Here is a 15,915-nt window from a genome sequence, read left to right as displayed (position 1 = left end):
GAAAAAAAAAATCTTTATTTCCATGTAAATAAAATTTTACCTTTAGCATTGTACCTTTTTTGCCTCTAGTATTGTAAAGAAACCTATGGGCACTTAATTTGAAATAACATAATAGTTTAAAAAATCCTGTATGTAAACACATGTTACTAAATATATTGAACATTATTTTCATTACGTTTAGTTCAACAAAGGTAAAGTAGGTATCTCATACCATTATAGGCCTCACAAGCTATAATCTCACAAACTATTTAATCTGTAAATGTTTTGATAGTCAGGTTTTGATGGGTTTGTGCCATACAGCTTAATTATGCCTTTTACTTTAATATTATTGAGGTATCCAGTGTTTTGTTCTCTCTCTCTCTTGAATAGGCTTTGGGCCTGATAGAATGAGATGTGATCATATTTCCAGTGATTTAGACCCCTAAATGCATCAACCCCTAAATCTTAAATTTTCCTTTTCTCACTAAATTTTAGTTTCTATTCTTTTGGTCTTTCATTCTTTTGTCTATTTTCTTCCATACATAATTCAAAGCTTTTCTTTAGCACTGCTCCTTCATATTTTGAACATTCAATTTAGGTCAGCAAGTGATCTTTCCACAGAGTATTTTAAGGCAAACTACTGTAAAAGTAATCTTCTTTGACACTCAGGTCTGGTTTCCATTGAAGGCAATTGTAATACCAATGTATTCATTATGAATAGGATTGAGTCTTTATGCACTGAAACCCGAATGGTTATCTCTGAATTTCAGTGTTTGAATAGCACTGAAGTTCCTAAAATGACAATCTAGGATCAGGATAAAATTTCTTAAACATTGACATTCATACCAGAAGTCCAGAAGGAAATTCCTTTGACCATGAACTCATTTTAGTTGTGTTTTCTCCAATTTCCAGCCTTTCTTTAGCGTAAGTTTAGGCCTCAGCAATGTTCTAACTGGAAAAATGTAAGAAGTTTTCTTTCCTGAACCTCGTCATAAGGAGACTGTGGATTACTATTCTCACACAGGAGGCAAGTATTTATGGGGCAGCGCCATTACTAGTAGAACACAAAAACACTGGAAATAGGTAAGCCTTCATAAAACACAGAAAGCTGGAAATGGCTAATCCTGCAGCTTTGAAGACCAGGCCTAGTCTGAGACACAGGATAAAACTCTAGATAGTATGTACTTCAGAAAACTTGAAATATGTCAATATTACCAAGTTGTGAGTTGGAAAAATTGACTCCTTACTAGAGGTGAAGCAAAATAGCTTGTAAAGGCCTAGCTGTATTAAAAGTGGTACGTATAAATAAAGTATAGTGGATTTTGGTGACATGTTTTGGTGACTTCCTTTTAATGTCTGGGCTGACAGATGCCATTGTGTTGTGTTTAGACTGGAGTAACACCCAGTCACCTCACTTCTGCTGTGTGTGGCACACAACAAGCACGCAGCTAAGACTATCCAAGCTAACCCTCTGTAACCTGTTTCACTTATGGTTCTCCTGTTTTAATAAACCATGAACTAGAAATATAGAGAAATTTCTCGTATTTACTTCACAAAATCTCTTTGGTGTCCATTTTCTACTTACCATTTTTTGTTTGAACTTTTCAGGGCTAGAAGAGTACACATTTGTTTTCTGGTATTTCTTTGGCTTGTTACCATGCAAAATACATATTTTAATCAGAGGCATGCAAAGCAAAGTCAGTAAACCACTTCATATTTTAAAATTATAAATATAATAAAAATAATTCAAGTTATGGAGTCAGGTTAAAAAAGTCACAGCATACTTCCCCTCCAAAATAGCTCAGCTTTTTTATACCTCAGCCTATATATTTATTGTGAAGCTAAGTTACCACCTGTAGCCTTTTCCCCTTCTTCCTTCATTTTTTCTCCTGAGCAGATCCTTAGTTTTAACAAAAGAATACACTGCTATTTTATTGTAAATTACTGTCAGTAATTTTCTGAGTTGCATTGTTTGAAATGCATTGTAAAAACTTTTTATTTTCCTTCTTAATATAGCTCTTAGGATAACAATTCAGAAGTCCCAGAAAGACAAGAGATACAAATGAAAAGGCTGGATAGCTACTCTTTTGGAAATTACAGTGTGAAGTATGCAAGAATATGCAGCAACACCAAAACAATGCCTTCCTAGGTTTGTGTCTTTTTAGGGGGAAAGAATAAAATTAAAGGCCAAAAATTCCAAGTATTTTGTTTCACCTGGCAACACCCTTGGTTAAAGACAAAAAGGACAAAGCAGGAATCAAAGTATTTTAGAAAATTGCTAATTCACTTTTGTGACAGTGGGAAAAGTTTTATCTAAAGCAAATGACCATCCAAGTTGAAACCTAGGAGTGGAAGGATGACTTTGCTGTGCTATTCCTCCCCATCAATTCACTCTTCTTTGGGAGTGTGTGAGTGGACATTAGTCAGGCAGTATGAAAAGCAGCAATGCTTTTCACTGTTGAGTAGGCTACTTAATGAACACCCTCTACTTCTTCCCAGACAAAAATGGTGCACCATCTACCACCACTGTCTCACCCAGTGAAAATAAGTAAAAAGCATTGTGGGCCCTTCAAAACCTCTGTATTGCCTGTTGTCTATACCAGAATACAAAATATCCTATGAAAACTTTGTATACTTTTTTTTACCTTGACAGGGCAGGTTTAGGAAACTCCTAATCTACTACTTACAGGTGATTATAATTTTTCTGTGATTTTGGATTATGCATACAGTCCTTGATAATACACATAAAATAGTAAAAATTTCATTTAAGAGTTTCGTATAGAATAGCGTGTTAGATATCTTTGCAGGTACTAGATGATTTTACAAATGTTAGTCGGCTTTATACATCAAATTATACCGTACACAGGTGTCATACTGTGCTCAATCACATCACTTGCGTGGTATAAGGTTACTTGCAGGATCTGTAAATACCATGTTAAAATCGGGTTTTTATATGCAGACACATGCAAGTTCTCTTGCACAATATAAATAGACTTAAACTATCTACCTAATCTAAATATCCTTGGTGGGAATGGGCAATTCACTTTTTTTTCTGAGGCTGGTAGCTTGGACATTTCTTATTTATATTCTGTGTCTTGCAAAGCTCTGTGAAGTTTTGTTGAAGTTCCCATAGGGGTTAATTAAAATATTTGGTCTATTTAATTCCATGTAAATTTCATCATCTCGGGTTTCAGATTTAAGTGAAACAAGAAGAGCTCTGTTTGTTCATGACTTTGATCTGAGGCCATCAGGGCCTGCATGAGTTTCTTCAGATATGTTAAGGGTCAGCTCCAAGTTGACTCAGTCAAGCTGAAGGTCAGCAAACCCAGGTCATGACCAGCAAAGTGCTATTTATACACAAGATAGAATTATATAGAATTGCAAGAAGAGTTATCAATGCAGCTGCTGAACAAAAGGAAATTATTTTTCCCACCATCCTGACAGAGATATACCTAGTTCCTCAAAGAACTGTGGCCAGTGTATTACAACCACTGTCTTGTTCCTAAGATTTGAACAACTGCTGTTCACTGTTACCCTCTCTCTCTAGACAGCTACTCAACAACGCTAGAACACAAGCAGTTACATATGAATATTTTAATGGCTCAGTTTTCATTGGTTTGAAATTTGACAAGGAAGAAACAGATACCAGGGAAATTTTTCATAACTGTTTGTTATGTAAACCCTGTTAACAGTACCAAAATATTCAGCAATTTTGTTACAAAGCCTCCTGTTCTTTAGGGGACAGGGGATTCTTTGTTTAGCTCTCAGGTTGTCACCATAACATGCAGAGAGACTATACATTATTACTTCTTGAGATATGTTGTAAAGGAAGTAGATATAAATATAGACCTGAAATATATCTGAAAGGCAAGGAAAAAAAGAAAAAAAGAAAAACAAAAGTAGCCCCAATTTATCTTCTGTATCAAAAACAAGTATACAGTATATTCACAATAGAAGTATCTGATGTGTTTATCCTTGTTTGTCTAACTTGTTTAGTAAATTACTGATAAAAAATTGCTATAATTGAAAGGTACACTAAAAATAGACATTACATAAATTATTTAACATAAGAATAAACTTTAATTATGAAATATTCTGCCCACATCACTTTTATTATTTTATTTTATTGTAAATAATACTACAAAATAGGACACAATTGAAAAGAAAAATTAAAAAATACACTTCATGGTCTCAGGGCCTGCATCCTTCCTGTGCCACCTTACACTGATCTAGAGGAAAACACATGTGCTTGTGAGTTATGGTTTACTAGAAATTCCCAAGATCAAAAGTGTTTCCTCTCAGTTCACACTAAGAGCATGACTGGGAAGATCTGCTTGCTGGATTCTTGACAGCAGTGATAGCATAAAGCATTATGTACAGCTTTGGGAAAAACTGAAATTTACCAATAAAGTTAAATCAGGTCAAGACTGGTTTTTCACCATTTACGTTAGGTGTCCTGCTTCATAGGCTGGTCAAAACAGGAGATGTGGAAAACATACATGAAATGCTCTTGTCAGAAAAAAAACAATTAAAACTGCATGTAGATAAAAAGATTAATTTTTCTTGTGTTTTGATTTTTTTTTCTTCTTTTGGGTATCAGTTGCTGACTTCTTTCCTTTCTTTGTAACATTTCCCAAGCTGTGAAATACCATCTAGCCTCCAATCTCCTTGGAACAGTAGAGTCAGTCACCTTGGCTCAGTTTTTCCCAGCACCCAGGGCAAGAAGTGCTCACCTGTGGCTGTAGCACAGCATTGTCTCTGAGCAAAATGCAGAAAAAATGAGCCCCAGAGGATTCGTGTTAGCCATATTTCCCTGTTAACATGGGAGTGCCATGGAAGAACATGCTGATAAAATACTCTTTCTGACCTTCTCAATGCATGTGGTTGGTCTTGAAACTCCCAGAGCTGCCTTTCAGAAGTTGCCTTTCTCTGTTACTCTACTTGTAGAAGAGTATCACAGGAAACTGACTCAGGAGGAAGAATGGAAAGACCAGCTCAATAGGAAATATATCACTTTGTCACTAGTATGAAGCTCTAGGCATCCCCAAATTGAAGGCTGACTCCAGGAACCCGAGTCTGTCACTAATTAATAGCACAACAAATGTGATACACACCGGTTACCGAGACCACTTTCAATAGACTGAAAAAAAAATATCTCACAGTTGCTGCATTTTATTTCCCAACAAATCTCTCTGTAAATTTTACATAGATGCACATTGTCCATTTTCTGATTATTACGTTCATAATTAACTTAGTGTGAAAGGGAACCAGAGAATTATATTTCCCATCTCTCCTTGTGCCTCCGGGAATGTGGCTGAGTAAAAGGAGAGATGATAAACACTATGGCAGTTGAATTGAAATATGCCTGCAGAGATTTGTCCTTTTAGATGAAGGGTCCCAGAGTCAACAACTATTGCTAGCATCCAGCCCATGAAATAAACTTTATCCCCAGCAAATTGCTATTCATCTGGCAGGGAAGAGCACACTGCATCTGAGTGCACAATCTGTAGAAGTCAGATGATAATATATATTGGATTGTTCTGCAATAAAATGAACAAAAATGGCTTAAAGTATTCAAAGGAAGGTGCTGTTATCTGACACTCAAGATGATGTTACTAAGCCTGGCAGTATTGGATCTTTTGCATTATTGACTTTAATTATGCCTTACTAATGGCTAGTTCCTTTTCCATCTCACTGGCAGAAGCTTCTTTTGCTTACCTATACCTTTCTATCATTATTCCAGAGCTGAGAAATGGAAATTACTCTGCCTGTCTTATGAACTCATAAGTATCATAGCCTCAAAAGAGATGTTCAGAAAATCAAGAATTAGTTAATCCTTCTTTTGCACTGCCCTTGCTGAGAGGAGCCATGCAATTCTGTTCTCTGAGACCATTGAAAGGCTTAGCAGCTCTTCTGTCTCAGACACAGAGGAAGGAAGTGTTGCAGAAATGGGTAAGAATCTGTGAGCAAAGCCACAGCTGTCTGGGACTGTTTTTTCATTACTTCTCTTCTGCAAACAAAGATTGGAATTCCTTATTTTTTTTGTGAAAGAGAATTATTGCATCATAGAATCAAAGAATGGTTTGGATTGGATCTTAAAGACTATCTAGTTCCAACCCCCCTGCCCTGGGCAGGGACACCTTCCATGAGACCAGATTCCTCAAAGCCTCATTCAGTCTGGCCTTGAGCACTTCTGGGGATGGGACATCCAGAACTTCTCTGGACTACCTGTGCCAGTGCCTCACCACCCTCAGAGTACAGAGGAGGAATGAGGTCACCTCTCAGCCACTCCTCACAGGACCTCCCATTTGGCCCTTTCTCCAGCTTTGCTGACCTTCCAAGGATTCATTTGAGAACCTTCATGTCTATATTGAATTCTGGGGCCCAGAACTGCACACAACACTGAAGGTGAGACAGCACTGACACTATTCACATGGTGGGTGAAAAAATTTGCTACAAGTGAGATTACCACACCATGCCCTTTCTTGGTAACACAACCTTCCCCTCTGCATACTTCTAGTGACTTTGAGTTTTTTCAATGCTAGCTATTTGTCAGGAATTTTGAAAAATATTAGATAATGCCAGTTTTACAAAGAAAAGGAAAATAACTTGCTGATTTGACAATTTGCTGACAAAGATATTTTATTATAGAATCACAGAATATGAGGAAGGGAACTGTCAGGATTATTGAGTCCAGCTCCTGACCCTTCACAAGACATCCCCAAGAATCACACCATGTAGCTCAGAGCATTGTCCAAATGCTTCTTGAGCTCTGTCAGGCTTGGTGCTGTAATCACATCCCTGGGGAGCCTGTTCAATGCCCAACCACCCTCTGGATGAAGAACCTTTTCCTGATATCTAACATAAACCTCCCTCAACTCAGCTTAAGACCATTCCCTTGAGTTCTCTCACTGTCACCAGAGTGAAGAGATCAGTGTCTACCCCTCCACTTCCCCTCACAAGGAATCTGTAACTGCAGTCAGGTCTCCCCTCAGTCTCCTGCTAGGTGAACAGACCAAGTGACCTCAGCTGCTCCTCATATGGCTTCCCCTCAGGGCCCTTCACCATCTTTTTAGCCCTCCTTTGGGCACTCTCTTAATAATTTAATGTCTTTTTTGTATTACTCAAAATTGCCCCCAGCACTGAAGGTAAAGCTGCACTAATGCAGAGCATAGCAGGACAATCCCCTCCCTTGCCTGGCTGGTGATGCTGTTCCTGATGTCCCTCAGGACATGAGTGTCCCTCCTGGCTGCCAGGGCACTGCTGACTCATGTTCAACTTGCCATCAACCAGCACCTCCATTCTTCTACAGTGCCACTTAAGAGTATGAAGTTCATTGTAATGAGTTAGGATACAGTTCCTCCTAGCACAATATCCATCCATCAATGCACAAAACCAGATACCTAAGATATGGCTCTGGCATACACAGCTCAAGATTACTGGAAAAATAGATGAGAAAAACAGCCCATCCCTGCAGAAATGCTTCTAGGAAAACAATGTCACTCATCCCAGACAGGAAACAACAGTGTTAACCACTACAGTTCAAAGAATTACGGAGTCACCATACCAAGAAAAGAGGGAGGGGAGTTGGAGAAAGATGAATTAAAAATTTAGATACCATGAATGGTTGAAATTATTCAGCATGGAAAAGAAACATGTAAAGCACAAAGACAGCAACCTTGTAAACAATGGAGGACACTAAGGTATGTAAAAATTTTGTATAATAGGGTAGTGTGCTCTCCTAAGTAGAGCAGTAATATGAAGGTGACTGAGGACTAAAGCCTTGTAATGCAAAGAAGACTGCCTGGAGTATGGCTTTAACAGTTTTTAAGACTCTCAGTGTGCACATAACACATGAGGAGAGCAGCCAAATACACCACTGTGTTGTTAAATCAACAACAGTTAGATCACAGTGGGATTTGGAAGGAATCTGTAATGCAGTACTAGCAGGGCAGAGGTGCAGAAATGGAATGGCACAACCTAACTTTCTGCTTACAATGTCAAGGTCTGTTCATAGGGAAAAAAAACCTTGACCAACAAATAGTGATATTACTTAGACTTTATGAGACTTGAAGTATAGGCACATGTAGCATTACAAGGCAATAGACCCTTTCAAAACAGCCCAGTACTGTGTGAGGAGATAATCATGAAGTGAAAGAATAGCTGCTATGGGCCGTCATCAACAATACAAAGAAACATGTTAGCGAACTGGACATATAAATAGCAGTTGCAAATTCTAAACAGACCCCACTACATACTGTGTGGGACTGCCAAAATGGATTCAGCTCAGCCCCGCTGCAGTTACTAAAGAAAAATGTTAGCAAAAATGTGAAGGAAGTTCATTATTTTCACCCACCATTATTTTCAATAGCTGTCTTTGGTGAGTAAGCAGTGGCAGATATGGAATTGCATGGTAGGGTCACACCTTCTTTATAGAAATACACCTATTAGATTAGTATATGTGTTACTAGGAAATAAAACAAAATAAAAAAAGAGCAAATAAATTCTTCAGGCAATAGTTTGATCTTCAAGAGTGTATCAGAATTTGATTCTCCAGATGCTACATGCCATAGTCTTGAAATTATGTTGTTGTAAAATGAACACTTTCCTGGTGAAGTGGATAGTTAATTACATTATTAAAATGGAAGAATACTTAGGGAAAAAAATTGAAAAACTATGTTTATAATGTGGTTGTTCTAACATGTTAGTATGTTAGAACATTAGTACATTATGCTACTCTTGGCCATGTTGGCTATTCTGAAGCTAGCATATTACCTTATTTTTTTCATGAATGAAAAGTCTAATAGCTTTGTTTCATTTCAGAGGATGAAGAAAGTCCTTCAACCTAGAGCTTTTTATGAAATCACATTCTTGGGAACTAGCTGTTCTTTCTAAGGCTTTGCATTGATTCAAAGCTGCAGAATAGCACCTGCGAAAGAAGTTGCTACCTATTACTAGCAATTGAGAACATACTGCTTGATTCATCCAGGGAGCTGTAGTGACAGAAAAGTGGCAATCTGCTGCATTTGATAAAAGGTCCACTAATGACTCAGTAAGAGACTGTGAATATGCTTAAAAGGAATATTCTTTGCTCTATAGAATAAAATAATCACATCAGGGAGGTTTGATCACGAGTTTCAGAAAGCATCATGAAAAACCTCTGCTGAAAGCATCCAGCTGACCAAAATGCCTGTTGTTAAACTATCAGAGCTGTCAGTTGAAAATGAGGCCTTATGCCTCAAATCACCAGAAAAATCACAATATAGTGACCAAGATAACATTCCAGCTTACTACAGAAATGCCACTCTCTTCCAAGAACATGAAATGGACTTTCAATATTCACTGCTATCATGAGATACTATACTTAATCTGAAAAACACTGAGATGATGGATAAAGACAATGTAGATGGAGCAGGTATCCTATATATCACAAAGCATTTCAGTAGTTCTAATGCTCTGACAGCATCTTAGATAATAGAAATGACAGTAAAATTAGGTTCTGTCTTGTATACCAAGAGAAAAAATGATAATAAAATAAAGAGATAATAAAATAAAGAATAGCAAAGCAATGTAACAACAGAGTAAAAAAGAGGAGAAAAAGCCCTGAATCCATGATCACAAATAGATCTGGTTTTCCATCTGAAAAACATATAAGGTTGCCACATTAAAATCTAAAGTGTACTAAGACATGGAGTGCATCATACAACCATCTGGATTAAGAACATTGAAACAAAGTTATAAAAGTGAACACATGGTAGTGTAGCCAGACAGCTTTAGCCACTCTGAGAACCTTCATCATCTGTTGGACCCTGTTAAAAGAACTGGAAGAAAACTAAGCAATATAGAAAATATAGCACTGAGGAGGACTTAAAATAAACAAAATAAATTCAAATTTCTTAGCAATTGCAGTTACATAAATATATGTAATTTTTTTTTAAGATCACATATTGGAGGATGCCCAGACCTTACAAACTACAGCAAAAAGATAACACTTATGTCCTCGAGTGTGAAAATAAATTTCAAAAGAAAGACCAGAATAGTAATACAAAAAGTGCAAATAAAACATACACCACACTATCAGAAATTTGAAGATGGTATCTAGCAGCCAATTATTCAAACTATAGAATGTGCTAAACCTTTTCTCTCAGTAGATCACAGCATTGCACCTGGACAAAGACCTCTGTCATTTCTTTGTAGGTAGCATGCAAAGAAAAGCAATTGTCAACCATGTAGAGCCTGTGCAATAGACTGATGTTTCTAATCATGTGTATTTGTCCTCCAAAAATTAATTCCCCTGTATCTATACCTGCATTTCAACCTACGACATGGGGTGCAGGAAGGAGCTGATTGAAATATTCCCTAGTGCTGCTTTTCATCTCTATTGAAAATTTTATTTTACTTTTCAGTAAATCATCATAATGAAACATCTGATTGACAGTATTATATTGACCAAATTGTATTTGAAGACCAAATTCTCCAACTTTGACCACAAGGTGAATTGGGCAACATGAAAGTTAAGCAAGTCCCAGCAAATAATTTGGGGCTTTAAGGAACATAGGACTTATGTTAAAAAGAGTCAACTAGTAGTCTTCCTTCCATTGCATGCCTGGGACTTTCCAGGGACTACTTCTCATACTTAATCGTTTTTATAAAAAATTGATCTTATCTATAAAAGTAAGCAGAACAATTTTTATTCAGAAACACCACAGGCACAAGGCAATTGAAGGTACTCTTAATTAACAATGTGTGTTTGATCTATTCAGCACAGCTTCAGTGTCATTTTGCTGAATAAAGACTCTCCTTTGCATTGACTCCTGCCATACGTCCACGGGAAGGGTAGACTGTTTCCTTTTAAGTCATGGAAGCAACTGAGCTCCCCCGTCCCTGTCAGGGAACACCAAGTGTGGGGCAGCTTTGCAAAGAAGAACTAGCTGGTAGCAGAGGAGGTGCTGTTGGGAGAAGCTAGAGGTAAGGGTGGAGAAGGTCAGGAAGAGGAAAACCAGAGTCTTACTGCTGTGCTTCAGCTGTACAACAGTTCAGGCATCTGGGTGCATGCAAGACCCAGAAATTAGAGTCATGGCCCTGGAACTCTTGGTGTAGTGCAAAGAGCAGTCACACCGTGTCTTTTTGTGCTAACAGCCTGAAAATGTGGTTACCATTCTCCACAGAGAGCTGCTTTGTTTCTTTACAAGGACTCTGCTACATCCCCTGGAAGACTGTAGGAAACTGCATACTTATAGAAACATCTTGAGATGGCTAGTATGATTACTGTAGATAGTTCACCTCCCTTTTTGAGGTTGGTAGAAAGACACTTTTTCTTATAGAATTTCTATAGACCCTGCTGGAAATGGGAACACTCTCTCTGTATTCCTTTTACCCAAAGCCTTGTGAGGATGCATAAATCCAGGAAGAATTTGAAAAAGTAGATTCTGCCTTTTTTCATGGCTCAAAAAGGTCTCCCTGGAAAGGCAACTATGCAGAAATGACCTGAAAATTAATGAACATGTGGAACTCCCTAGCAGTGAAAAATCTTTAACCAGTCTCTGAAAGCTGCTCTGCAGAAAAGGAGGGATAAGTTGAACCACTGTAGCCAGAGAATTTCCCATTGTTTCACCCTGCGGGAACTGTCAGGCTAGTTTATAACACAAGATTTTGTTCACGAGGGCATTCAGCTGGAAAGTTTTGCTCTGGAGAGTGAGCTGATATTCTTTGCTACACTAGAGCTTTTCTACTGACAGGCAACTTGAAGATGTCAAGCTGTGAGAGCAAATGTTTTAAAACTGCAGTTTCTATATCAACTCACAACATTTTAACCAAACGGCTCTCAGGAACAAAATTGATATTAATATTCTGTGTTATTTTATGTAATGGATTGCTCTTACTGACATTTTTAAAAATCATTAGAAATACTAAAAATAATTTCTCTAATTGAGCTTATCAGAGCTGTGTAAGAGGACTCAGACATGCACATGCTCAATGGCTTTTCTTGAGTACATAGAAAATTATTTATAGTAAGATGTTATTATACATCTAAATGTGTATTAGGAATAGACGAAGAATTACCAACACCTATTATATGCTCCAAAACACAGATAATAAAAGACAACATGCAAATGATTTCAATGTAGTTCTGACTATTTTGATAGAGAACTAGAAAGAAAAACACAATGAAAATATAAAAGCAGTATGTTCATAAGTTGTGTTTTGTTTATTCATAGCTAAGATATAAAGGAGAAAATATAAACAGGTATCGATGAAAAAGGTACTCAGGATGTGTTCAAATGCAAATAATAGCAATAAAATATAAAATTTTCAATGAAAAACAAAAACCCCTTTAAGTGTTAAATTAAACTGTTAATTTAACAACATCGTTAGGTTAAAACCTAGAGTTTTAACAGATGAAAAATGGGAACACACTCAGGATTAAAGTGTTCTTTTTTTCATTAACTAGGAATCTAGATATTTGAATTTTTAAAACAATTTCTTTTTTTTCCTTTCACTGCAAGCAAGATAACAGATTACTTGATCATGGATTTCCCAAAACTTTAAATTTTTACTATGCCTCAAATCCTAAGCATTCTTCAATTACTTAGGGATAAATTGCCATTTAAGGAAACGACAAAATTATAAAATTTTCAGCACCGATATAAGTCCAGCACCATTCTGAATTGGGTACAATAATAAACGCTGTGAGCCAGCACACCCCTGTAAAAGGAATTTAAGTAAGTTTCAGCACTATTTGAAATAGCAGTGCAGAAAATTCAGAGAAAAGCAAAGTAGAGGTGAAGTTAGGTAATGGCAAGATACATAAATTCTGAGAGTGGTGTTCATTTTTCCTGAAAGGATGGATTGTTATGTAGGTATAAAGATATGATGCTGGTCTACCAGAACATATGGTTTAGGAAGAATACATGAGAGTAAATAATTCTCATGAATAGAGGGTATTCTCTAATTTTATGGGATTCTGCTTATCATTACTTGTTGGGTAAGCATGAATGAAAAATTAAATACAGATGTTTGTATGGTTGTGGGTCTGATGACTTGATAGTGAATTGAAAACAGTGTTTCCAGAGTAACTTTAACTTAAGAAGAATAAAACAGAGTGAACCACCAGATCAATCTTCATACACGTTCAGCATTTTCTTAACCGTGCAAAAATTCCTAATTTTGCCTTTTGTAAGCAGCCCATTTTCATTACTAAGAGCTATTTTTTCCCATATAGGTCCCAGTTTTCACACAGAAGTGAATGTATCTAAATCTTGCTTTACAGCAGCAAAGTTACTAATAAGATAACTACATTTTTTGAAAGACAATGAAGCTCAAGGTCACCATTATTAGAGAAACATTCCTTGCAGTTTTTCATCAGTTTTTAGAGGGTTTTTAATGGATTTTGCTGAATTTGCTCTTTGAAATATTTTTATGTCTGTCTCTGCCAGCCTTACATCATTGAGGAGTATTTCAGCCTTAGATGCTGCAGTGTAGTCATACATAGCATATACGTTTTCTGTATAATGCTCTCTAACGTCACAGTATTATTAAATTCTGTAGTTCATTTCACTCCTTTTTCCCAGCTATGCAATCAAGGGATTGATGTATGAAAATGTATTTGTCATGACAGTAGGGAAGGTTTTAATTTTCTAGGTCTCTTTTTCAGAAATCAGCATGGGCTTAGAAAAAGAAATGGCTAGTGGAGTTAACTGTTATCACTGAATGTGCATTGTGTGATGAACCTAAAAAACAAATTTTCAGATACACTGTGTTCTACCTGCACCTGTCAGATCCTGCTCCCACTGAAACCTGTTGAAATCTTGCCATTGAAAGAGTTGGGGGAAAAAAAAGTATTCAATGAATAATTTTATATGTTAGAAGACTTGTTTTTCTACATGTGAAGATTTTAAATAGTTGGCCCCTCTTAAATATAATAATTGTAGCTGTGGGGTTTTTAAATTCATTTTTATACTGCTTTTTTAACAAAGCAAAAACTGGCCTGACCCTGTTTATTTTATTGTGAGGTTGTGGAAATGAAATTGGAGGGAAAGTGTGAAGTTATGCAACCATTATAACACAGATATTTTAGGTGTGTTTTTGTTCCTGAAATTTTTAATAGGGCTGTAATGAGGCCTTTGGTCCCATGTTACCATGGCTTGCACAGAATTGTCCTATTGATTGCTTCTAGATCAAACTAACATCCTTTGGAATTAACATCTTTCATTAAACTCATTCTGGAAATTGTCACATGGCTTTTCCCCAGGTAAGACAGAGAAAATTCAGTAAATCTAAACTTTCTGATTTTTCATTTCATAACAAATTTCCTTTTATATGAAATTGAAAGCACAATGAAAAATTAAGCAACTCTATGGGGAGGCAAAATGAGTTTCTAGGGTCAGAATGTTTGCTGGTCCTGAACTATTTTTTATATTTTTCATTTTTCATCCCAAAAAGTCATTCAGCATAATATTGATTTACATGATAATTTTTATGTTTGTTTATTTGTTTTTACTAGTTTGAAATACATTTGGAAATCCATTATTCAAAGGAACCCATCTGAGGATGCTTCATTTTGAAGTCTTTGTTGATGGCCATGTAGAAGGAGTTCTGCTCCTTTATAACAGATACTTTTAAAAATAAATCAGTTTTCTAGTCTATTTCATAAGTGGTGGTTAGTGTGATTGTTCAGAGACATAAAGAGTAGGTTTCTGCTGTTCTCCTTTTAGGAAGCTGTTGGGCTCTCAAGAGAAATGCATTGCATGTGGCAACCTTTGTCACAGCCACCAAGGATAGATCTTTCCTCTCCTTTGCCAAAATTGAGTGGAATTCTGATACACTCATGACATTAGTTGAGAAATTGACTTTCTGTACTCCTCAGAGTCCCAGTATTTCCAAATATAATGGTAAGGAATAAGGACAAAATAAATCCTGAAGAAATATTCTAATGCAAAAATTGTGTGAGAAGAACTGAAAATGTCCTAATATCCCAGCTGCTCCTCCTGTTGATCTAAAAACTGAGGAACAAGTTGGACAAAATGAAGAGAGAATGTTTCCACCAGATTCCAATGCATCTGCTGGGTTAGCCCTTTTTCAGCCAGCTCTGGGTTATTAACTGCAAATTACAAGCCCACTTGTGGCAATGATATTTTTCTATCTTCTCTTCAGGGGTTATTAGTGTTTCCATGTCAATAGCAATTGTTGCAGAGAACATCATTGAGCAGGGTCTGGTGAAACTAGGGATGGAGGAATTGTGTGCATCCACAAAAGGCAGACAAGTACTAAGGAGGGCACCAGGGATGGATTATGTTCCTTTAATCTTAACCACCAGAACTGCTCAGGCAGCACAGTTTCACAAGAAAGGTCTCAGCTTTTCCTTCTGATAGGCTCCCTTTCCATCTACAGACAGACTACTTTAAAGATTTAGATGGAAAGGTTCTGCTGCTTGCAGAGTGTCAGGAGATGCTGCAGCTGATAAGAGGAATAATTTTTTGCACTTTTTTTGACAAGTCACTGAGGTGTGGGAGAAAAAGAACAGGGCAAGTATTGTATAAACTTTATTTAATATAAACAAAGTTTGAAATATGTGAAAGAATTTTTAAGAGTAAAAAATCAATGAGAAAGGTCAGAGGCAAGGGGGAAGATGCTTTCTTAGCCATGCTTTCATCATTCCAACTCTAAGCAATTCTTCTTATAATCCTTTTATAATGAAAATGTGAAATATACCTCTACAGAAATAATCTATAGAAAAAAAGCTTTAAAGGTATACTTGTTACGTAGTTTGACATTGAAATTACTGTATTTTCTCCACTCATATTTTAAGCCTGGATGGATGAGAGAAGGATGTGACAGAGATAAAAGATGAAGAAATGAACTGAAGTTAGTTATTCTGGAGCATATTTAATATCATCTGCTCTCACACCTGTAAACAGATGTAGGTTGTTTTCTGTA

The 15,915-nt window shown here is 36.7% G+C and overlaps 1 protein-coding gene across 1 annotated transcript in view; it reads left to right on the top strand.

Annotated features, from left to right (window-relative positions):
* Positions 1–15,915, top strand: part of LOC146424560 (uncharacterized) — a 259,631-nt gene that overhangs the window by 187,964 nt on the left and 55,752 nt on the right. The gene's annotated exons all lie outside the window — the stretch shown is intronic.

Source organism: Lichenostomus cassidix, chromosome Z (genome assembly GCF_008360975.1).
Source record: "Lichenostomus cassidix isolate B80296 chromosome Z, HeHo_3.0, whole genome shotgun sequence".
In the NCBI taxonomy this organism is placed as follows: Eukaryota; Metazoa; Chordata; class Aves; order Passeriformes; family Meliphagidae; genus Lichenostomus; species Lichenostomus cassidix.
This window is presented reverse-complemented; position numbering and strand designations above follow the sequence as displayed.